The sequence below is a fragment of the Pelodiscus sinensis genome, chromosome 12, assembly GCF_052426305.1.
Source record: "Pelodiscus sinensis isolate ZL-2025 chromosome 12, ASM5242630v1, whole genome shotgun sequence".
NCBI lineage: Eukaryota > Metazoa > Chordata > Testudines > Trionychidae > Pelodiscus > Pelodiscus sinensis.
The window spans coordinates 25525242-25550187 of record NC_143063.1 but is presented as its reverse complement, the minus strand read 5'-3'; the positions used below and the strand labels follow the sequence as shown (position 1 = coordinate 25550187).

Sequence of the window (24946 nt, the reverse complement as noted above, 5' to 3'; positions counted from 1 at the left end):
AGAGTCAGAAATTAAGTAAAGGGAGCAAGAATTAACTGGAATTTACATTCGAAGTAAGGGGAGGCATGTGCAGGAGAGGGTTCCAGTACTAAGATGATAAATAACTATCTCAAAAAGGGTGTTAGAAGTGAGTAGCACTCTTAGGAGGAATGGAAGAAAGGACTAAGCAGCAAAGAACACTAGGTCTTCGGAGTTAAGAAAATGAAGGGCCAAAGTGAGAACTACCAAAAGTCAAGCCAAGATTTATCTTGCAAAGAAACTTAAAATACTAAAAGGCTTAACTAAAGAAATAGTTAAGGCAAAGGACAAGAAGTGGATCCAATTGATCTCAACAACAGTAAAGCATTTAATACACCAGTGTCACCCATTTTACACTACAGTTGAACCTCTCTAGTCTGGCACTTTCTGGTCCAGCAACATTCATGGTCCAGCATGTGTTTAATTAGATGGGTGTCCATTTATTACAGAAGCAAAATGCAGGACAATGTAGCACTTTAAAGACTAAAACCACAAAGTTTGTTACAGCCACCAGCCCTGGCTCTCAGTGTTCTGTGCTGTTATTTAACTCTAATTTATCCCTAAATGACTTTTAAGAGCCCGGTAAGCAGTGGAAGTGTTGGAAATGCTGCTAGACAATATTGACCTCCCATGGTCCAGCAAATTCTCTGGCTCAGTATTGGCCAGGTCCCAAGGGTGCCAAATTAGAGAGGGTCAACATGTCGTGCAATGCTATTGATACTAATGAAACATTATTAATTCATGTAAGAGAAAAAAAATCCATCCCTCAATTTTTTTTTTTAAAGAAACTGTTTTGAAAAAAAATTACCATCCCAGTTGTTAAAATGGAAAGAGGCTGTTAGAATGGAAAGAGGAACCTTAGCTGTCATATTGTATTAGAAGACTTGAGTAGGTTTCATGTCCCTGAACCGATAGGTTATAAAAGGTCTCTAGAGAAAAAAAAAAATCTAAATTTTAAGAGTGGAATTTTTCTTGTAAAAGTTTCATCCAAATAAGTTTGCTATGAAGGAAAAGGGAAAATGTGTGGGAAAGGAAGACAAATGTGCTTGATATTAATAGAAAACTTGCTTGGGCCTGTATGGTCAAGAAATGCCCCCCCTCCCCCCGCTACCTCCACCAGTTCCTGGACTGCCACTCACCATTTTGATTATGACATGTATCTTGAGATACATGGGCAAATTTAAATAGGATAAAAACCATGTGCCATTTGAAAAAGAGGGCCATGCCAGAACCCTTACATTTTAGAGACTAGAATCATAGAATTTAAGGCCATAAAAGTCAGATTCTGATATATCACAGGACACCAACATCACACTAAATAGGTCAAAGCTGTATGTATTTGATATTGACTGATTTCAATTGGGCATTAGTTGCTTTACTTGCTCCCTCTGAGGATGAGCCTATCAAGGATTTCTGTAAAGCCAAACATCTGAAGTGAGGAAACATGTACTGCAGTGTGAATGAATGATCTCCTCTTTCCACGGTGGCATTGGCTGCAATGAGAAATTTAAAATGTGTTTTCAGGTGAATTGGTTAAATAACTATAGCTCCAAGTCAGCAAAGTACATGAGTAATACTGCTGAGTAAAATGGCATTATGTGTGTTTAAAAAGACAGGCACATGCTTTAGTATGTTGCTGAATCAGGGCTTTTTAGTAACACATAGACAATAATAGCTGCTATTCAATGTCAAAAACAATCCCTCTCTCACATAAAAACACTCAATGTAAGTATCTTACACCAGTTAATTATGGGGTAAAAGTCAAAGGTTAAGTACCTGTACATATTTCTATGATTTTCTGGCACTCAGTGGGTTTGTTTACTGGTGATGCCTCAGATATTGCAAATTTGTTTTCAGATTTTGAAAGCAACTTATATAATTCTGTGCCTGCAAAGTTTCAGGGACTATCCACTACTACCTGCCTGATTTGTGGGTTCACAAAGACCTAAGTATATACATGAGGTAGCTGTAGGATAACATTATAAACACCAGTGGCCATAACTGATCATGGTTGCATGTCTGATTTAATGTAAGAGGTCAGGCTATGGCTCTCTGATACTTGGCCCAAGAATGCCTAGTTGATAAGGCTTGCTCTCCTACTACAAACTGGGGATTGGGTAACACTATTATTAAAATCAAATACTTCCTGCCTGAAAAAGAAGCCCTTTCTACCAGGAAATAGCTGCTGGTCATGAAGACTGATACATTGAGTAGTATTCACTTATTCGAGAGAGAAATGGAAATCAAAAACTTATAATGAAGGGCCTTCAGCCATTTACATTACAAAATATACTGGAGTAATCTGGTTCCTGAATCTTTCCACATAAATCAGAACTATCTTCTTTTCAATAACATCTGGTTCTGTGGGATGTCCCCCTGGAATTTAATTTTTGCGTAATGAAAGCAGCAAGAGACCTGAAAGATCTAGAGTTTTGCAAATTTGTAAAAACTACACACAGCACCCATTACAGCATGGGCAGAATCCCAGTTAAAATTACTACTTACAAGCCAACCACCACCTTAATTTATGAGTGTTTTATTTGGCACCAAGTCCAATAATGAATATGTGATATGTTGCGAAAATTTATGTATGTAGCAGTTTTACTCTGATCTTATTCATTGTAAAACTATTTCTCCACTAAAAGGATACAGAGAGGAAAGAATTAGAAAGTTAAATTACTACATGGATTTAATTTTCATCTTCACTTTATATAGGCATAGAGTTAAAAGCAAGCATGGGGGTCTCATCAGCTCTTCCTCATCCCAAAAACAATATCAAGAAACCTCTTCTTCCTGAGCCATGGACTGAAAATAAGAGCCAGTCTAACAGGGGTTTTCACTAAGGGTGCGTCTACACAGCAGGGCTTAACTCGAAATAAGCTGTGCAAACTGAGCTACATCAATTGCATAGCTTATTTTGAAATTGGGTGCATCTACACAGCACTTATTTCAAAATAAAGGACTCTTCCTTCAACTTCCTTTACTCCTCATACAATGAGGGTTACAGGAGGAGTTGGATTAAGAAGTCCTCCAGCTTGGCAGCATTTCAACATTATTTCAAAATAACTCCCTGCTGTGTAGATGCAGACTAAGTTATTTCAAAATAACACTAGTTATTTCAAAATCATGTTGCTGTGTAGATATACCATAAGAGTGTAATCAGACTAAAGGAGTTCTCTTCTCCACATCTACTCTAATGGTACCTGTCTGTCCAAATGCATCTCTATCCCTTCAGTGGATAAGCATAGGCAACTTCTTGCAAGTCTGCAAGACCCAGTCACCCATGTGCTACAAGTCTTCATTATCTACCAATCTACTGGGTTGGGTTGATGTCACTTCATTGACATTCTGAACCTCTGTTGGCTACAGGAAAGCATTCAACATTTCACTGTTCTGATATTTTGGCATAATATGATATGAAAAGTTACTATTTGCCTGTTGACAGAGAAGCTAGCAATGTGGCCATGAAATGTCAACAATAGGAGGCAGAAAAACTGGTTTGACTGGTTTTCACTTTTGGTGACTTTTGCAGGTCAACAGAAATTTTGTTGCTAAACCTTCCCAGTGTAGACACAGCCTTAGTGGAAGACTGAAAAACAAACAAACCCAACAACAAAGCAACACACCCTCATGCAGTTTGGTGAAATGGTTAGACCAGGAGATTTGCAATTAAGTGTAATTCCTATCACTGCCACATGACATTGTCTGGGTCACTTATCTACTTCGTGCCGCAAGTTTCATCACCTCTACCGCAGGTATTAAACTCCCCCACTGTGTGTGGTTATAAACCTGTCAATTCCTGATTTTGTTGAGCACATGAAAACCTACAGTTGGTAAAGCAGCTGGAATCTCAGGGTGTGCTGTGGGGTCAAGAGAGGAAAGCAGGTGGAATGAGGAGAGGAAATCCATTCTACCGAAAGCACCCACAACAGTTTCTCGCTAGTACAAATTGATTAGGAATTAAAGTTCACTTGCCCAAGGCAAATACAGGATTTATCAATGGTCTAAAAGTATGCTTGGGGCATTCTACCCAGCAGTGCCTCCCAAAGCCTGAAGGGCTGAAAATATTACATCTGCTCTAAAATTATAGCAATAGTTTTGTCCTAAACTGAGTGCTGAAGCAAAAAGGACTCAATCATGTGAAGTACTTCAGTTTGAAATTAACTTTAACAAAGCTCAAATTACATAGATTAAATTTCTGTATCACACTGTGAAGCACTCAATTGTACAGTGAGGGTGTCCGTACCTTTCTAAGCCACCCTTGTCATAAAAATCAGCCAAAGTCTGTTTAATTATTCAAAAGGTAGAAAAAATAATAGAGCTCACAATAAAATCTTCCAGTGTATAATATTCTGTTTAATATCTCCTAAGCCTCTGCTTTGCAAGGAAATTTTGTGGGATGACCTGCTGTAGGTTCTCTTATCCTGTTTTGATTAAAACAAAAATAGCTAGGAATATGAATAATAAATTAAGGGGGAAAATAAAAGCAACATTATTAACAAGGGAAGATGGCAAAGATTAGTCTAAATGCCCACAGCTTTTTTGTGTGGATAATCATGCTTGCAGCAAGGTACTGTTTTCAGACAGTGACATAATAAAGCTAATAAACTATTGTGCGTAATTTCCCCAGGCAGGTTTCATGCATGAATTAGGTGGGCAGACAAATAGAAGAGTAATCAAAATCTGAAATATTCCTTTAAGAATAGGGTTGTCAGATCAAATATTAACACCCACCCTCCCAGAATATGGAGAAAGGCACAGCATGATAACAGTGCAATAAATATTGCTTCATCAGAAGACTGGAAAAGGGCAAATATTGTGCCCATCTATAAAAAGGGGAATAAGAACAACCCAGGAAACTACAGACCAGTCAGTTTAACGTCTGTCCCAGGGAAGATAATGGAGCAGGTAATTAAGGAAATCATATGCAAACACTTAGAAGGTAATAAAGTGATAGGGAATAGCCAGCATGGGTTTGTGAAGAACAAGTCATGCCAAACTAATCTGATAGCTTTCTTTGATAGGATAACGAGCCTTGTGGATAAGGGAGAAGCGGTGGATGTCATATACCTAGACTTTAGTAAGGCATTTGATACGGTCTCACATGATAGTCTTATTGATAAACTAGGCAAATCTAACTTAGATAGGGCCACGATAAGGTGGGTGCATAATTGGCTGCATTATCGTAGTCAGAGAGTTGTTGTTAACGGTGCTAAATCCTGCTGGTGGTATCTGCAAACTTAATAAGTGTACTCTCTATGCCAATATCTAAATCATTGATGAAGATATTGAACAGAACCAGACCAAAACAGACTGCTTTGGAACCCCATTTGTTATACCTTTCCAGCAGGATTGTGAACCGTTGTTAACCACTCTCTGAGAATGGTTAACCAGCCAGTTACGCACCCACCATATAGTAGCCCCAACTAAGTTGTATTTGCCTAGTTTATTGATAAGAATGTCATGTGAGACTGTATCAAATGCCTTACTGAAGTCTAGGTATAAGACGTCCACCGCCTCTCCTTTATCCACAAGACTCGTTATCCTATCAAAGAAAGCTGTCAGATTGGTTTGACACGATTTATTCTTTACAAATCCATGCTGGCTGTTACCTATCACCTTGTTATTTTCAAGGTGTTTGCAGATGATTTCCTTAATTATTTGCTCCATTATCTTTCCTGGCATAAAGTTAAACTGACTGGTCTGTAGTTTCCTGGGTTGTTCTTATTTCCCTTTTTATAGATGGGCACTATATTTGCCCTTTTCCAGTCTTCTGGAATCTCTCCCATTTTCCATGATGTTTCAAAGATGATCGCTAAAGGCTCAGATACCTCCTTGAGTATTCTAGGATGCATTTCATTGGGCCCTGGTGACTTGCAGACATCTAACTTTTCTAAGTGATTTTTAACTTGTTCTTTTTTTATTTTATCCTCTAAACCTACTCCCTTCCCATAGCATTCACTTTGTTAGGCATTCCTTCAGACTTCTCGGTGAAGACTAAAACAAAGAAGTCATTAAGCATCTCTGCCATTTCCAAGTTTCCTGTTACTGTTTCTCCCTCCTCACTGAGCAGTGGGCCTACCCTGTCCTTGATCTTCCTCCTGATTCTAATATATTTATAGAATGTCTTCTCATTTCCCTTTTGCCCGTAGCTATTTTGAGCTTGTTTTGTGCCTTTGCCTTTCTAATTTTGCCCCTGCATTCCTCTATTGTTTGCCTATATTCATCTTTTGTAATTTGTCCTAGTTTCCATTTTTTATATGACTCCTTTTTTATTTTTAGATCATGCAAGATCTCCTGGTTAAGCCAAGTCGGTCTTTTACCATATTGTCTCTCTTTCCTATTCAGCGGAATAGTTTGCTTTTGGGCCCTTAATAACATTCCTTTGAAAAGCTGCCAACTCTCTTCAGTTGTTTTTCCCCCTCAGTCTTGTTTCCCATGGGACCTTACTGACCAGCTCTCTGAACTTACCAAAATCTGCCTTCCTGAAATCCATTGTCTCTATTTTGCTATATTCCCTTCTACCATTCCTTAGAATCATGAACTCTATGATTTCATGATCACTTTCACCCAAGCTGCCTTCCATTTTCAAATTTTGAACCAGTTCCTCCCTACTTGTTAAAATCAAATCTAGAACAGCTTCCCCAAGTAGCTTTTTCAACCTTCTGAACTAAAAAGTTGTCTTCAATGCAGCCCAAGAACTTACAGGGTAGTCTGTGCCCCGCTGTGTTAGTTTCCCTAAATATATCTGGATAGAGCCTGGAAACGAACAAAAACTGGCATGTTATTGCAACTGTTATCGGATGCATCTATATTAAATAAAAAGCAGGCAAGAGAACTCCTGTTTCCATGGATGAAAACACTTCTACTGATTTCAATGAAAATGGAATAGAGCTGTAAAGATCCTACCAAATCATCAACAAGTAGAGCTGGAAGAGACCTCAGGATGTCATCTAGTTCATCTCCCTCCACTCGCAGGAGCATTATACTTTGACCATCCCTGACAGGTGTGTGTTTATCCAGTTTTCAACATTCTCCAATGACTGGAATTCTACAATCTTACTTGGTACCCAATTCCACTAGTTAACTAATCTTCTAGTTTTTTTTCTAAACTGCAGAATAAGATGGTAACTATTGTCCTACCTGCAGTGCACACGGAGAACAGCTTTTAATATATCTGAAGCCTTATCAGGTACCAACTCAGTCTTCTTTTCTCAACACTAAACTTGAATAGTTTTTAAAAGCTTTTTTTGTAAGTCATATGCTTGTTTCCATTATCTTAAACAGGAGTAGGACCAGAACCTAAAATTGGTCATTAACTTCATGGAAAGGTGCTTAAGTCTAACTGTAGAATTATCCACATTAGAACTGAAAATGTCAGGGAAGTGAATAACATGACCATATACAATATAGTACAAATTCCCCAGAGTACATTTCCTAGTGTTAATATATCTCTATCCTATACACATTTGCCATAATTATGAGAGAGAAAGAGAGAGAGAGAGAGAGAGAGTATACACACACACACACACACACACACACACACGATGGTAGAAGAGCCCTAGTATGAATGCACGTTAGTGTTCATACACACTTTTTTTATTTAAGGCTCACACATTTTTGTAAGTATGAAAAAGTGTATTTTGTGAATTGACTGGGTCAAACTGTACATTTACTTACATAACTTTGTAAACAGGAAAGTGATTTTTCAAACTATATTACATTTACATATTAATATTTGCATATGTATTTTAAATTGCTATATTCAGTAAGTGCTGTGGGCAATTACTTAATGATACAAGATTTCTATAGCACATGAATTACTGTGTATTGTTCTACATGAAAGAACTACATGTCTAATTTTACTCTGAGGATGAGTGATTTGTCATGCAGAAATGTCCATTAGATCTAAACCATTACTAGAAACATTCTGGGTAATAAATCATCATTTTATATTGAATGGAAAAGCAGTACCTTTCTCAGTTTGGTTGTTTAGTCATAATCATGATAAATGGAAAATTCAGGACAGGTGAATTTTAATAGGCATCCAAGGCATGCACTTAGATTAATTAGATTATGTTTTCTGAAGATTCTTTTTTGCTCCATGAATCAGAGAGTAAAGCTGAAACTACACACTAACATTAAAAAGACCAAACATTTATTGTTACATAACCCTACAATCTTAGAGACATGATTGTAAATTCCCTAGGGAATGTACTGCATCTTATAGCTGTGGAAACAGTGCCTAAACATTTTGGATACTATTGGAACATGAATAATCAAATAGTATTCACTCACAGAATCAGTTTTACATGGTTTAATTTAATGCTGATAAATATGCAGCTAAGTTTAAATAAACAAAGTATTTTCAAAAGTTTACTACAATTGGTTTATAGATGCCCCTTCTCTAACATAAGTGTTGCCCCTCTGTCGAATGACTGATATCTGGGTCCTTGCTAGAAATCACTGACAGGCAGTCTGGATACAATTTGCCTGTCTTTTGTTCTAATTCTAGGACAGAAATTGTCAGAAAATGCACAAAGGCAATTCTCTCTTCCAGCATTTTTGGTACAGACATTAATACTCAGTTCCCAGAAAGCAACTCTATTTCAGGAACTGCTCCCAAACAGGAAAAGCTAGACCAATGCTACAGCATATCTTCCAAAGACTGAACATTTACTTGAACACTATGAAAGCGTCTACAAAAGGATATTAGGATGGCAAGTCAAGCATTCAAGGTTAGGAAATTTCAGAATTAAGGTTGCCAGTGCAGGAGTAAAAGTCCTGTACTTCATACCAGAGTGGCCCCTGGCAGCTAGGAGTAGCAATTACAAGGAAAGTCCTGTTCAGATTCTTTGGCTCTGGACTAGAACATGATGTATACAAATGGAATCTTTCAGAACTGAGCTACCAAACTCTAGCAAATCTCTACTGGGCACATCCAAAACAGATTTTTCAAATAGCCAGCAAATAGCACCAAATTTGAGTCTTTGTTAAATACTCTCTTCAAAAGCATGGAGCTGCTACAGTTTCTAAACAAACAAAAGAACTGTAAGAATTTTTAAATTATTGGTTAGACATTGGCCACTAGTATGATTCTCAGAAATAGCTAAACTGATTTTGCTGAATCTTTCTGGAAAAAAGTTGGCCTGAAGCAAACATCCAGCATGGAAAATTTTAGTGAAAACAGGTGTAAGCAACTGAAAATGATCCTTTGTTAGCTGTCTATCGAACAGAATAAGGAAGGTCACAGGTGTTTAAAGACACTTCCCAGAGAGGGTATGTCTACACTACCCCGCTAGTTCGAACTAGCGGGGTAATGTATGCATACCGAACTTGCTAATGAAGCCCGGGATTTGAATTTCCCGGGCTTCATTAGCATAAAGCCGGCGCCGCCATTTTTAAAAGCCGGCTAGTGCGAACCCCGTGCCGCGTGGCTACACGCGGCACGGGCTAGATAGTTCGAACTACGTAGCCATTCCGAACTATCTGTACTCCTCGTTCCACCTTTTATTGTATATAAATCTCCTCCTGCCTTACACCTTTTATTGTATATAAATCTTGTATACCAGCCCAGTATACAATAAACACAAGAGTTCTAGAGTTTCTACTCTTGCTTTAGCTGATACTCGGGCATGACATAAACACCAGATCTTAGAAAACAGCTACAATATTTCACTTTTTAAATTAAAGCTTTGATGGCTCATTAATTGGAGTGAATTTTATTACAAGGGCAGTGAAAGACTGAAGGCCAGAACATCTGTGTGCACATGGAAGCAGAATCAGGAGTTGAAGAGATGATGGAAGGGAGGCTAAAGCCATCTAGAATGAACACATTTAAGGAGACCCAGATGGGCTAAGTGAGAGAAACTCAAAGCAGTGGATATTTAAAGCCACAATTTTGCACAGAGGCAATTTACACACGTGGAAAATCTCACATGCTTCTGCATAAACAAGGGCTAACAGGTAAAACTAGAGGATCACAAACTTTGTTGCTTCTTTAGACCAACCATACCATACCCACCATTGGCTTCTTGAATCCTTCTATCTACCTCTGTGCCCCAAACTCCTTGTGTACCACTCTGACATTCCCTTCTATTTCAGGGATTCCCTGCAATTCCCCAACTCCTTCCCACATTATAAAGGCTCTATGTATACATCCCATTTCTGCCTCTACCACATGCTGGGGCTATGTCTGCTCCCATATCTGTCCACGATTGTCATTTATTCTTTCTGGGTAAGAAATCTTTCAGGGTAGCAATACTTAACGGGGTAGTAGGAGAATGAGCAGAGCTAAAATAGGGGGGGGGAGGAGGGGAAGAGAGGGAAAAGAGGAGGAGAGGGTGTTATGCTGGAAGATGTTAATGACTGCCATCATCTGGTTCTCTCAGCTATAGACAACTTCAGAAATGGTTGAAGCTGCTGGCTCTCCAAAGTAGTTGCCAGGTGTTCCACGTATTCCCTATTTCCCTCTTAGTCTTTTTTGATTTCTTCTTTTGGGTTCCATCCATTTAGAAAATCCCTTTAAATTTTGGAATTGGTTGGATGCATATTGCAGACAAACTCCATTCACTTGAGTGCAAGACCTTGCTTGCTCACCCAACAAAATAATCTACAATATTTGATGTAACGCAAGACCCAGAGTCTTCAAATAAGTATTTGTTCTGCCATTCAGTTTATGCAGTTTTGTAATTGGAACTTGCAAATCTCTGTCTTTGATAAGTGCTAATGGTTAAGTGTCTTAAAATTAAATCCAGTTCATGACCACGAAGGGGGTTGCCAGACAGCCGCAAAATTCTACTATTAATTTGACAGTCAGCAATATAATGATATTAAAATTTGTGAAATAGCAGCGTGCACATATATTTGATCATCATGAACTTTCCCAGCCATTGTGGGCTGGTAGTCAGTCTGTTTGACAAGCTAACAAGCATAAAAAGAAAAGATAAGAAAGCATGAATGAACCTGAGGCAGAGAAAGAATACAATCAGTTGGTGGATTCTCTTTTAGATGTGATAAGTAGCAATAATACAGTGATGTTCAAATCACATAGTTCATTGGGAAGAAAGTTTTTTTTAAATGTACTATACAAAAAAAAGTTAGTTCTATCTAAAACTAGATCAAAATGTTGAGGTGACCTTGCACTGATGGGAAGATCTAATCATGGAGCCTCTGTTTTGTTGAGGTTTAGTGAGGAAAATGGAATCTAACATGCCTTTCTATCCACCAGACAATTTTTCAATACAGTAATAGCATAGTCAAACCGCTGGTTTTGCTGACAAACAGATCTCTGTGATAGTGGCAAAGAAATGAAAATCAATATCATAGCAATGAGTGGTCAGGCTCGAAGTCAGCAGGCTCAAAAAAGAAACTATTTTAGAATACTAACTAATTATTCTAGCAGAAGAACAAAGGCCATCCTATTAAATATAGTGCTGCATGTTGAATAAACATAATCCAAGTCAATTCAGGACTATGCCAAACAGGCAGGCAAAGCTCTTTCAAGCATTAGAGAGGAGTAACAGGATCATCAGAATGAAATGATGGCTTGAAAGCAAACAAAAAGAAGAATGAAAGAGGAGGATAAATGGGTGCTTTATTTAAAAATATTAATGAGTTCTCTGTGCTGTGAACTAAGCAAAACCTGAGGTAAATTTAACACATAATAATTCAACAAATTCTTATTATGAGTCACAACTTGGTTCCAGAACATTAGCTAAGAAAAACAGGTGGGAAGTAATTCCTTCTCTCCCCGCAGTCCGCCACAAAAAAGAATTTCAGAATCTAAGCAGCACTTTACATAAACAGAAGAGATACTAATATCAGATTAACAAGGGAGATTTCATAGGCCTCAGGCACTCTTTTGGGGAGTTCATATGTAAATAATCCCTTTCATACAAGTTATGTGAAAGTGGTCCCATTCCAAATTCCTTATCTGCACTAGGAATTTACATTGGTACAGCTATGTCTCTCAAGGGTGTGAAAAATCCATGCCCCTGAGATAGCTATACCAACCTAACCCGGGTGTAGACAGCACTAGGCTGACAGAAGAATTTTTTCTTCAACTAAGCTACCACCTGTTGGGGAAGTGAATTACCTACACTGACAGCAGAATCCTTCTCTTTGGCCTAAGTAGTATCTACAGTGAGTGACACAGCTGTACTTTTGTAGTGTTTTAAGCAGAGACATACTTGACAATTTACACAAACATTAAATCAAGGTTCATTAAACATCAGAGAAGATTTTGTTTGGCCAAGACTATCCCCTTCAAAAGCAAGCCTCAGGAAATCCCAGCTGTAGGTTGCATTGTTGATGGTTTCCTTTCACAGTCACTGCATAGTGCATTGGTGACCAGTGTTCCCTCCACGGTGTGTGCCTGCACACAAAAAATTCTGAGCCCGCCCATCTCCTTTGCAGAGCTGTGCAGCAGCACTTACCTTCCTGGACCTGGAAAGTGAGTGGTATAGCTGCTCCCACAGCTGGGGCCACATGGTGGGTGAGGGCAGGGAGGGGGACGTAGTCACAATCGCAGTGGGAGGTGGCTGTTCTGGTGGCCACCGGGGCCGAAACTATGTTGGGAGGCAGCAGCCACCAGGACCGAGGCCACATGGTGGGCAGCTGCTGCTTCCTGGGATTGGAGCCGTGGGGCTAGCAGGTGGCTGCTGCCACAGAGAGCTGGGGCCGGGGGGATGGCAGGCGAAGCAATGCGGGGGTAGAGGAGGAGACAGGTATAACAGGGGTTGGAGTGAATGTATCTGCACAGTAAGTGGAGCCCCACTTACTGTGCAGATGCATTAGCTCTGGCTCCATCTTCTGCCATGTTACATAGCTGGCACTAACATTTTATTATATATATATATATAGTTAGTAAATGATGGGTGCCATAGTGGCACCCATCCAAACAAGTGCACAGGACAGCAATATTTGTGCACAAGACAAAACTCACTCCACTCATGGAAGGAAAGTCACAAGAGGAAACACTGATCAGGACCCAGGGTGACAGCAATTTAGAGAAGTATCTCCTGTTCTCATAGCTTTAACAGTCAGGACAACAACAAGAAACTTCTAACAAGAGAGAACACTTCAATTTGGAGTCTTATTGCAACTGCTGTTGCCCTTTTTTCAACCTAAGCAGCAAGACATATTTTGGGGCTGTGCGGTTGTTCCAGTTTAAGCAGAAATTGATGGGGACTGGTATTTCTTAAATGAAATATGGCTTACAAGCAATGGACAAAAATCTCTCTTCTGAATGCAATAGGAGCCAAATCGAAAGGAGCCGTTTCTTTCCTTGCAGCTCCAAGCCTGTTTAGCCAACAGACCCAAATTTCTCTCTATCTAGCTTATCTCAGGATCACACAACTACGCTCACAGGCAACTGCCTGGCTTTCTTGCTTTGTCCCTTTCCCTCTCTCCCTGCCCACCCTTCTCTGTTCACTTTCCATATATTCTGCCTCCCTAACCTTGGCCAATATCCACATGGTGCTAGTTTCTATGCACACTCTATTTGGCTTCATTTTAGGCATGACTCCTTAACTGTCTCTTACAACTCATTCACCATTCAGTTTGTGTGAGATTTTAACCCATATCAGGTTTTCACCAAGCTCACAATACTGCTTATAAAACTGCCATCCATCTACCATGTATAACTATTAAGTGACTAAGGAAAACTTTTTAAATATGATTTTCTTTCTCTGCATTAAAAGTTAGTCAAGAGGCAAGAAAAAATACTTTAACTCTTTATGAAGAGCTATTACTCAAAGAGGTCCTCAGAAACTCCACATAAGTACCTTGAATCTCCACATATAACAGTATTTCTTAATCTTTTGGGGCTCAGAACTCATTTGTAAATATCAATGGCCTGTTACACTTTGTGAATTAAGGTAAAGACCATTTTAACTCTGAATGAGAGTATTCACATGAGGGTTTTATACAGTTTAATCAATCCACTTAGAACTCATACCTTTAGTTAATTTGGATTAATCTTCCTGGATGATTCCTTGCAGACAAGTCAAAGATAGCTCTATTTCATTTTAGAAAGATCTGGTCATAAAAGTTTTCTAGCACACTAATATCCATACCATTAAAAATAAGAACAAAAACCACTATCATACACAAATTATTTCATCTTAAATGAGGCACTTGTGTGGTCAAAAAAAAACTGTTTTAAACAGAGGAGGCTTGAAATAAGGATTTAAAGTTACTTTGAAACAGGGCATAATGTATTTCTGTAGTTGGGTACTGTAACCAAAAAATCCAAAACCAACTATGCATCTCACATTGAAGTGTTTATAATCAAAACTGTCTATGAACTGAGGGTATATTTGCAATACCCTATACATTTTAGAGAATTAATATTAATATTTTCATTTTCAGATTCAGGTAAGTGAACTATAGTGGCTATAATCATAGAATCATGGAACACTACAACAGGAAAAGACCTCCAGAGGTCATCAAGTCCAACCCACTGCCCTCATAACAGGACCCAGCACCATCTATCAGGGATGATCTAGATGACTATCTAAACTGGTCTTTGATATCTCCAGAGATGGAGATTCCACAACCTCCGTAGGCAATTTATTCTAGTGTTTAACCACCCAGGCAGGCAGGAAGTTTTTCCTGATGTCCAGCTTAAACCTACCTTGCTGCTATTTAATCCCATTGCTTGTCGTCCTAACCTCAGAGGCCAAGGAGAACAATTTTTCTCCCTTCTCCTAATAACACCCTTTTAGATACTTGAAAACTGCTATCATGTCCCCTCTCAATCTTCTCTTTTCTAAATTAAACAAGCCCAGTTCTTTCATTCTTCCCTCATAAGTCATGTTTTCCAGACCTTTAATCAATTATTGTTGACCTTCTCTTGACCTTCTCCAATTTCTCCACATCTTTCTTGAAATATGGTGCCCAGAACTGGACACAATACTCCAAAAGAGGCCTAATCAGCACAGAGTAGAGCAGAAGAATAACTTCTCATGTCTTGCTCACAAAACTGCTATTAATGCATCTCAGAATCTTGTTAGCTTTTTTTGCAACATTGTCACACTGTTGACTCAATTTTTACATGTTGTCCATTATGACCCCTATATCCCTTTCTGCAGTACTCCTTCCTAGACAATCACTTCCCATTCTGTATGTGTAAAACTGATTGTTCCTCCCTAAGTGGAGTACTTTGCATTTGTCCTTATTAAACTTCATCCTGTTTACCCCAGACCATTTCTTTAGTTTGTCCAAATCATGTTGAATTTTGACCCTATCCTTCAAAGCACTTGTAACTCTTCCCAGCTTGGTATCATCTGCAAACTTTAATAAGTGTACTTTCTTTTCCATCATCTAAATCATTGATGAAGATATTGAACAGAACCATCCCCAAAACAGACCAGTGCAGAACCCTACTTGATATGCCCTTCCAGCATGATTTTGAAAGGTTAATAACTACTCTCTGAGAAGGGTTATCCAGCTGGCTATGTGCCCACCTTATAGAAGCTCCATCTAGGTTGCATTTGCCTAGTTTATTGATAAGGTCATGCCACACCGTGTCATATTCCTTACAAAGTTTAAGTATACCACGTCCACCGCTTCTCCTTTCTCCACAAGACTTGTTATCCTATCAAAGAAAGCTATCAGATTGCTTTGACATGATTTGTTCTTTACAAATCCATGCTGACTGTTACCTATTATCTTATCTTCCAGATAAATCCCTTAATTACTTGCTCCATTATCTTTCCTGGCACAGAAGTAAAACTGACTGGCCTGTAGTTTCCTGGGTTGTTCTTATTTCCCTTTTTATAGATGGGCACTATATTTGTCCTTTTCCAGTCTTCTGGAATCTCTCCCATCTTCCATGATTTTTCAAAGATGATAGCTAAAAGCTCAGATACCTCCTGTATCTGCTCCTTGAGTATTCTAGAATGGATTTAATCAGGCTCTAGTGACTTGGAGACATCTAACTTCTCTAAGTAATTTTTAACTTGTTCTTTTATTTTAACTTCTAAACCTACCCTATTTTCTCTAGCATTCACTGTTTGGCATCCCGTCACCATCAATATTCTTGACAAAAAACCGAAACTAAGTAAGTAAGCACCTGTAACATTTCCAAGTTTCCTGTTATTGTTTCTCCCTCCTCACTGAACAATGGGCCTACCCTGTTCTTGGTCTTGCTTCTAATATATTTGTAGAACATCTTCTTGTTTCCCTTTATGCCTCTAACTAGATTTAGCTCTTTGTTCCTTTGCCTTTCTAATCTTGCCCCTGCATACCTGAGTTGTTTGCTTATATTCATCCTTTGTAATTTGACCTACTTTCCACTTTTTATATGATTCCTTTTTGATTTTTAGATCATGTAGCTTTCTCAATCTTCTGAAATAAAAAGTTGTCTCCAATGAAGTCCAAGAACTTGTTGGATAATCTGTGCCCTGCTGTGTTAGTTTCCCAACATATGTCTGGATAGTTGAAATCCCTCATCATTACCAAATCTTGTGCTTTGTCTGATTTTATTGTTAAAAAAAACTAAAATAAAATAAAGGCCTCATCCACCTCTTTCACCTGGGTAGGTGATCTGCAATAGACCCCAAACATGACCTCACCTTTATTTTTTATCCCTTTTAACTTAACCCAGAGACTCTGAAAAAGTCTATCTTCTATGTCCATTTCCTCCTCAGTCCAAGTGTATTCACTTTTAATATACAAGGCAACACCTCCTCTCTCTTTTCCTTGCCTATACTTCCTAAGCAAGCTGTACCCTTCTATTCCAATTGTGTGTATTATTCCTCTATTCTCTGTGATACCAACTATGTCAAAGTTGTGTTTATTTACTAGCACTTCAAGTTCTTCCTGCTTATTCTCATACTTCTTGCATTTGTATATAGGCATCTGAGATACTGATTTGATTTTGCCCCTTCCCCCCAGTTCTTCCTTCTCCTTCCTATATGTCTGCTATTATAGCCCATACTCCCTCCCATTTCTGACCCATCACCCTGGTCTCCATGTTTTTCTCTTACCTGTGGGCTTTGGTCACCTGCCCCCATCAAACCTCCTCACTAGGTCAGCCAGTCTGGTGTCCAAATACTCTCTTCCCCTTCCTCAAAAGGTGAACCCCATCACTGCTTAGCAGTCCTTCTTCTTGGAATAGCATTCCATGATCAAGGAAGCCAAAGTCCTCCTGATGACACCATCTTCATAACCACCTCTGTCTGGGCCCAGACCTTTGACAGGAAGAGACTGAAGAGAATACCACCTGCACTCCAAACTCTTTCGCCCATACTCCCAGAGCCCTGTAGTCACTCTCAATCTGCTCAAAGTCATACCTTGCAGTGTCATTTGTGCCCACATAGATGAGTAGCATAGGGTGGTTGTCAGTGGGCTGAATAATCCTCGACAATGTCTCTGTAACCTCTCGGATACAGGCCCCTGGAAGGCAGCATACCTCCTGAGATGACATGTCATGGCACAGATGGGTGCCTCCACCCCCTCAGAAGGGAGTCTCCAGCCACCACTACTCTACGTTTCCTCCTTGCAGAGGTGGCTGCAGATCTCCTAGCCTTGGGGGTACAAGGCTTCTCTTCTGCTTTAGGGGGTGATTCCTTATGTTCCGTATCCAGAAAAGCATAAAAGTTCTCCAGAACCACGGTGGGGGGATTGAGAGCAGGGGTGGAGTATTGCCTGTTGCCAGAAGTGACCAGCTGCCAGTGTCCCCCCTGGAGACAGAGCCATCTCCTCCTCCACCAGTGGTTTGTTAGCAGTCTTTAGTAATGAGGTAGCATCTTCAACTTGAGTAATCTCCACATGGATACTCTCCAGGAATTCCTTGTGGATTTGGATACTCCTCAGCACTAGATGGTCCCCCAGCCTGGATTTCAGTAAGTGAGAATTGCAAGCCACAGTGCCTGCAAAACCACACCAGGATCTGGGTAGCGGCATCCCTGGCAACAGGATCAGTGCTGGTACAGGTGTTGCGGGTCTTCCTATCCATAGTAGGACTTTTCCTTTCAAATTCCCTCTCAAACTCCCCTGTCTGCTTTGCTCCCCCAGTCACTCTGCCTCTGGCTTTTAAAGTCGGCTCACCTTGGTCAGGCCTATCACTCTGTTAGCCACACAAGGAGAGGCTGATCCCCAAGGCTGAGTGAGACTGATAAAAAGTAATCAAGGAAGCAGAAGATCAAACACTCCTAGTCTCACAATCCTGACTGCCACAGTACCTGAAATAACCTACAACAGAACAGAAACAAAATGCAAACACACAGTCAAGTGAACTCACTCACATGAAAGCTAGTCCACTCCCCTGGCAGCCTGTTTAGTGGTGGGATCTCCTGTGCTCCCTCTCAAACTCCCCTGTCTGTATAATAATGACTTCTCAGGTGATAAGAAATTCTAAAAATATAGAATTTGTTACTGTATATAATCATAGAAATGTAGAGCTGGAAGGAACCTCAAGAGGTAAATGTTTGCAACATCTAGCATACAACTGTCAATGGGAGCTGTGAGAAGTGATAGCCTGGTGATAGAAGTTTCCGCAGCTTCCAGGGACAGGGAATAGCAAACCATGACCAAATGGAGCTGTGAGGGGTTGTACCTGCAGATGAGCAGGTAAATAAAGTTTCTGGTGACCCTGACAAACCACATGTGGCCCGCTTATTGCCCACCCCTAATCTAGGTTTATGGTACTCAGCACACCGGTCTTCCAAGGGGTGCATCAACTCATCTAGAGATTTGCCTAGTTTTTTTTACAAGCTACATAGAAAAAGCACTAACGAAGTCAGTATAAATTAAAATGTCAAACACACCATGACTACTTCATACTGTTCCATATACTACATACTAAAATGTAAGTACAGGTTGCACCTCTCTAGTCCAGTACATTCTGGTCCAGCAAGACCTGTGGTCTGACATGATTTCAGTTAGATGTCCATTTATCATGGGTTTGGCCAAGTTTCCCCACAGTCACATAAAATTTGTCTACAGCTATCAGTCCTGGCGCTCAGTGTTATTTAGCTCTAATTTATCCCCAAATATCTTCTAAAAGCTTAGTATGCAGTGGACATATTGGTAAGTATTGGTCCAGCCATTTTGGTCCAGTGAACAAATATGAGTGCATTTGTTCAAAACCTCCTCCTAAACGGTGAGAGCCAGGACCCCCAAACTTGGTATGTAGCTTCCTCTTAACAACCAAACCCTGACCTTGCTTTAAATTATTTTAAGATAACGGGATGTGCATGGAATGTGGTTGTTTCACATCAAATGGAAAGGAAGGGATGTGATAGCAGGACAGTTATACTCATGAATGACCACAGGGGGCAGCAAGCACCCCAGTGAACAGTTGCTTACTGGCAGCAGGGCCTCCACCACCCCAGCCTGCCCAGGGAGAAGTTGCTAGGTGGCCTGCATGGCCCCTAACCCACTGCACTCAGGCCAGCAGGTGGGCAAAACCAGCAGGTAGGGTGTGTGCCCCCCCACCTTTGGACAGCCCCAAGGAAAGCCGAGCATACAAGGTTTGCAGCCCTACCAGGCCAGACCTGGGCAATGCTGGGTAATAATAATAATGACCATCTTAAAAAAAAAAAAAAAAAAAAAAAGTAAAGGAGGCACAAGTCCTTTTGTTGGGTGACCTTATCTAAGGGTACGTCTAGACTACCGCGTTTTGTCGACGGAAGCTTTGTCGACAGATACTGTCAACAAAACTTCCGTTGACAATTTGCGTCCAGACACATGGAGTTCTGTCGACAAAGCAAGCCGCTTTGTCGACAGAACTCCGTAGTCTGGACGCAACGTTACAGGCAATAACACCTTCTGTCAACAGAACTCCGTCGACAAAAGGTGTTTTGCCTTGTAAAATGAGGTTTACCAGCGTTGACAAAACCGCGGAGTTCTGTTGACGTTATGTCGACAGAACTCCGCGGTAGTGTAGACGCTGGTATTGTTTTGTCGACAAAAGTCCACTTTTGTTGACAAAACTAGGTAGTCTAGACACACCCTAAGTTAAGTCCTGTATAGTGTGTTAAGTGGATACATTTTAACAAAGCTTTGTGGTTGAGAGTTGTATGCACAAATGTCAGAAAAGAAAAGTAAATTCTCCACAGCAGCTTGACCATAGCTCAGTCACCTTTTACACGTGTACAATATAATTTGGTTTCCAGCTGATGGTGCTATATTAATATATACACAGCACTGAGGGTAGTTAAAGACTATTAATCCTTCAAGCAGGAATCAGTTCAAAGAAGACCTATGACTTGTGTTATACGGTCAGACTGAAGATCACAGTGGTGCCTTCTGGCTTTAGAATGTATCAATCTAAAAGGAAAGAAGATTGTGGTTTTAGTTCATCTTTGACAAATTTGGGTTAAACAAATTAAGGCTTATTAAGGAAAATCTGAGAGATATAATACATATCATCCAGACAGTTTGGTTATGACTCTCTGGCATCAATCCTAAGACATTTGAACTTATTTTGAATCCATTTAAAAAAGTTTCTCACATACACACTATGAGGTGCATGCTCCACATAAGAAAAAATGTTGCAAAAAGGGTAAGAGGAGAAAAAAGGATACAGATCCTATTTGAGACATGGCAAGCATATCAATATTTATTGAAATCTAGAGTGTGTTCAAATCATACAGGAAGTGAGTAATGTTTCAATTAGGAAAATTACATTATTGAGAAAACAAGGCAGATTTACTTGGTATATATGCCTTCTGAAGAGTTTTTATTTACTAATAACATCTGTCCTATTTCAATACAATTAGCATATATCTTCCATGCCAACAAACTTATGCCAACATTTAGTGAACCATTAATGACGTTTTATGCACACCCTGCATACCCCCCTTCCCCAGTAGATATCCTCAATGGGTGGGCAATAATGGGGGGGCAAGCGAGGGGGGCAGGAGATATTGATTTGATTCCCAACAACTAGCTTTGGAGAGGATGGGATGGGAGGGAACAGGGCTGGGATGTTTGGCCTGCTCCATCCACCTGGTGCTCCTGCCTGGGTGCAGGGCAAGCCCTGGGATCCCACCCCGCACCTCGGCAGGGATGCCAACAGGCAGACTGGGGCAAAAGCAATCTTTGGGGATGGGTGGACCCACAGCTCAGCCAGGCCTACTCTTGGCTATGCCACTGCAATACTGCAAATGTCTTGTATGTCCACTTCATTAATTAATCACCCTCCATCCTTTAAAGATCCGTACTGCATTCTTAACACTGCAGATCTCCTTTTAACAATAAATAGCCCTAAAGTAACTAACTGAAAGTTTAGCCTATGTCACCAAAATGTTTCACTTAAAAAAAAAAAAGCCTTCACTAAGATAGGATGCTGGCATTAAGCTAACGAACAGGGAGCAATAGATTTAGAAATATCATCTACCTGACCCTCGCTGTAAAGTTAAGGTTGTCTGTTTACACACAAAATCAAACAGGTTAGAGAAAGGGTCTTTGATAGGCCAGTATAAAAATGTCTGCCAGTGGAGTTACTTCTGATTTACACTAACACTAGCTGTGCCATTTAGTGATTAAGCAATCCACTTTAAGTTTGCTCAGATTCAACTACAGGTATTAAATGCACATCTGTGAGGCTACCACTACCACAGCACATTTTGCACATAGTTGGATTACACTTATCTCAGCAAACAAATTGTATTAAGCCTATCTCCTACAAATACACTATACCTGCCACTTCAATGCAAAAAAAGGGAGATGGAGAAAAGGCCAGCAGTTTCCAGATCCTACATTCAGTGAAAAACATGGGTTGCTGGTTTTCTGGCACACTCAATATAAAGTGTTTATAAATACATACATGTAAAAAAATGCATACATGTTATTTTGTAAGATCAATAAACCAGTGTCTTGTTTTATGCTACAATAAGACTGGGCAGCTTTAATAATGGTGCACGCTCAAGATTTTATTTTTCAGACAGTAGTAAACTTATGCTAATAATTCTGAGCCCACAGAATACCCAACAGGTCAAAAAAATAAATGTGATTATTTTGATTGTAATGGGAGCTTTGGCCATATCTGCATTAATTAATTTCTGATTGGAGGGATTCCCACTAAGTCAAGATCCATGAATCAGGACAAAGTCAGGGTTTTGTCACCAGAGCTTCAATTAGTGTTACCAGTTTCCAATGGCATAATGATGTCCATCAATTTCCACTTCCTTGTCAAATGCAGGCATGGAGCAACACTATCTATTGCATTTAATTTACAGAGCTTATAAAATGTGTGAAGCAAAAATTGACAGAAACATCTGATTTTTGTTTGAGGACCACATATAAATTATATTCTACTCTCCATCTTAGGCTGGAAGGACAGAATACTTCAGTAGTGCTGAGTGAAGAAATAAGCTCTGGATAATCATTACCTTAAATCATGTTTACCAAGCCTAAAATAAATAAAAAAATAAAATCAGCTTCCTCTCTGATTTGGGCTAATGACTGCTAAATAATTTTATCCCAAGATAATCAAGATCGGCATTGCTAATGTCGAACATAACAGAAACGGGGTTGGGGAAGTGGGTTGTATTACATTACAACCTGTAGTGAAATCTAGTTTAAAAAACAACAAACAACAACAATAACCTGTAATATATGCTACTGGATTAAAAGGATTGGAGAACAAGAAGAAAGGTAGCAAACTACAAGCTGCAGACTGTTTCTATGTTGGTAATAGGAGATTGAAAACAAAACATGCTTTGTGAAAAGGATGTTAAATCTTGGCAGTAATACTAAATAATGCAGCAGTTCAGCAGTGTGTTCTATGGTATTAGTACGTGTAGCAAGACATCACACTATAGCATCTTTATATGTAACAACTCACTGCACGTAGAGCAATAGAATGATCTATGAATCGGGAGATTATGAAGGGCTGGTTCTGTTTGCTTTGACAATTGTTTTAAAAAATGACCACTGATTTCACATTACCCGAATGGTTTGATAAACTGTCTAGATCAAAACCCAAAAGAGAAAAATATTTGTTGTGCTTTAGGAAAAGACAAGTCAGAACTTTGAAAAAAGCACCAAAGGAGTGAATGAAACAAGCACATTTTTAGCTGAAACATGTACAGCTTCTAAGAGAATCAGGAATTGACTGTCAATCTACTTCAGACTTACAGTACATAGTCTCTTTTCACACTCATTCCAATGGTGTATTTAAGTTGAATCTCTGAATAATGGCTTGTCCAACACCACAATCGATGATCTAGCAAGCGTTAGTCTGACATACTTGGCTTACTGAAATCAGTGAGCAGTATAATCACCCACCTGGCTACAATAACAATCCAGGAGCTTGCTAAACATATTCTGCTGAACAGTGTTACAGAAACAGAACATGGAACTGATCCACTGCAAAGATAGACACATGGAGAAAACTACATGAGCAAACAAAATCACATTCTTTCAGGGAAATTCACAGATTCTATTAGGCTGCAAGAGAGAATAAGGTTATATGGGAATGAGGTGTCAACACAAGAAGGAAAACAATAAATGTACAACTTCTTTTTGTTCATAGTCTAATCAATGGCAAAACTCTCATTCACTTCTATGGGAACAGACTTTACTCCATAAACATAAAATAAAGCATGGTCAGTCATCACAAGGGGTCTGCCAGACACTATGACTGTGTCCACAATGCAAAATTACATGTATGGTTCTACAGTGGTGGCAGAAGCAGTGGGAGCTGTAGCACAGAGAAAAGGCATTTTACCTTGTTTTCTTAGCCCTGCTGGTAAAGTCATGTGTACCCTGTCTAAACTGCAGCCAAAGCCAATGGATCTACACTAATAGAAAACATACTTGATTTTTGTATAGACAGACATGTCTCCCTAGGCATGTGGAATTACAATTGTTTCTGTATGCACAGAGTACGTGGGAACAAACAATGCAGAGTGTGGTCAAACTCACTTCTATAAAAATATTTCCTTCTTCCGCTTCACTACAGGACTGCACTCTATTTCAGCTTCTCTCCTCTTCCCAAATAGGGCCTTCAACCCAGTTCATTCCTTCACACAGCAACAAATCATTACCCCGTGTCTCTCTCTCCCAATCCACTTCCTATCACAGGACTATTGAAAAGGTTGAAAAAGTGAGTTTTTTAGGAAAGAGCCAGCCCCGCCCCACCTTTAACAGCACAGTTCTTAATGAGCACCACATGTAAGCATTTTCATTCTTGAAAGGCTTCCTGATATCAGGAGTCTATGCCCCAACACTCAGCTCTGCAGGTGTGGATCTAGTATCAGGAGCTGAGAGTGCATGATAATCCCAGAAAAGTGAGAAAGAGGTTCATTTGGTTACGTAAGAGCATAAGTTTACTGGAGAAGGGACTGTGTTTAGCTGTGTCTGTGCAGTGCTGACCTGTTGGAGCCCCATTCTGACAGGAGTCTTTAATGTCTATCACAAACCCAACAATTTAATCCACCCCACTCTCTCTAGGCTGATTCTCTATTTTGCAGAATCCTTGTTTTTAATTACTTCCAGGAGGTTTCTTTTGATATCCATGGCTTTTTTTGTTTGTTTGTAGATAGGTGATTTGATGTAACATCTACTATAATTGAGCTATTGCATAATAATTAAGTATGACTGTATGACAGCTATCTAACAATGTGTGTAGCTATATTGGTCCCAGGATATTGGACAGAGACAAGGTGGATGAGATTTTTTTTTTTTTATTGGACCAACTTCTGTGGGTGACACACACAAACTTTCAGGTTTACACAAAGATCTTCAGGTCCGTTCTCAGCTATTTAATAAGGTAAACACTTAGGCACTTGGTGTTATACATAATTTCTGCTAAAGGTAGCATATGTATTATTTTTATTGCACACAAGCATTGTCTGACACTCAGTACTTCAGTGTCAGACGATTGCCTAAAGCTTTTAGTAAGAGCCACTTAGCTAACTCTCATAGGAGAATTGGGAAAGGTATTTAAAGTGTACCCCAGTAACTAATG

General features: G+C 39.6%; 1 long non-coding RNA gene across 1 annotated transcript in view; it reads right to left on the bottom strand.

Annotated features, from left to right (window-relative positions):
- The window catches only part of LOC142831154 (uncharacterized), a 38827-nt gene extending 14661 nt beyond the window's left edge, over positions 1-24166 (bottom strand). The window contains exon 1 of the long non-coding RNA XR_012906821.2: positions 23902-24166. This is a non-coding gene — a long non-coding RNA (uncharacterized LOC142831154). The remainder of the gene's footprint in view (positions 1-23901) is intronic.
- Positions 24167-24946: the final 780 nt, after the last annotated feature.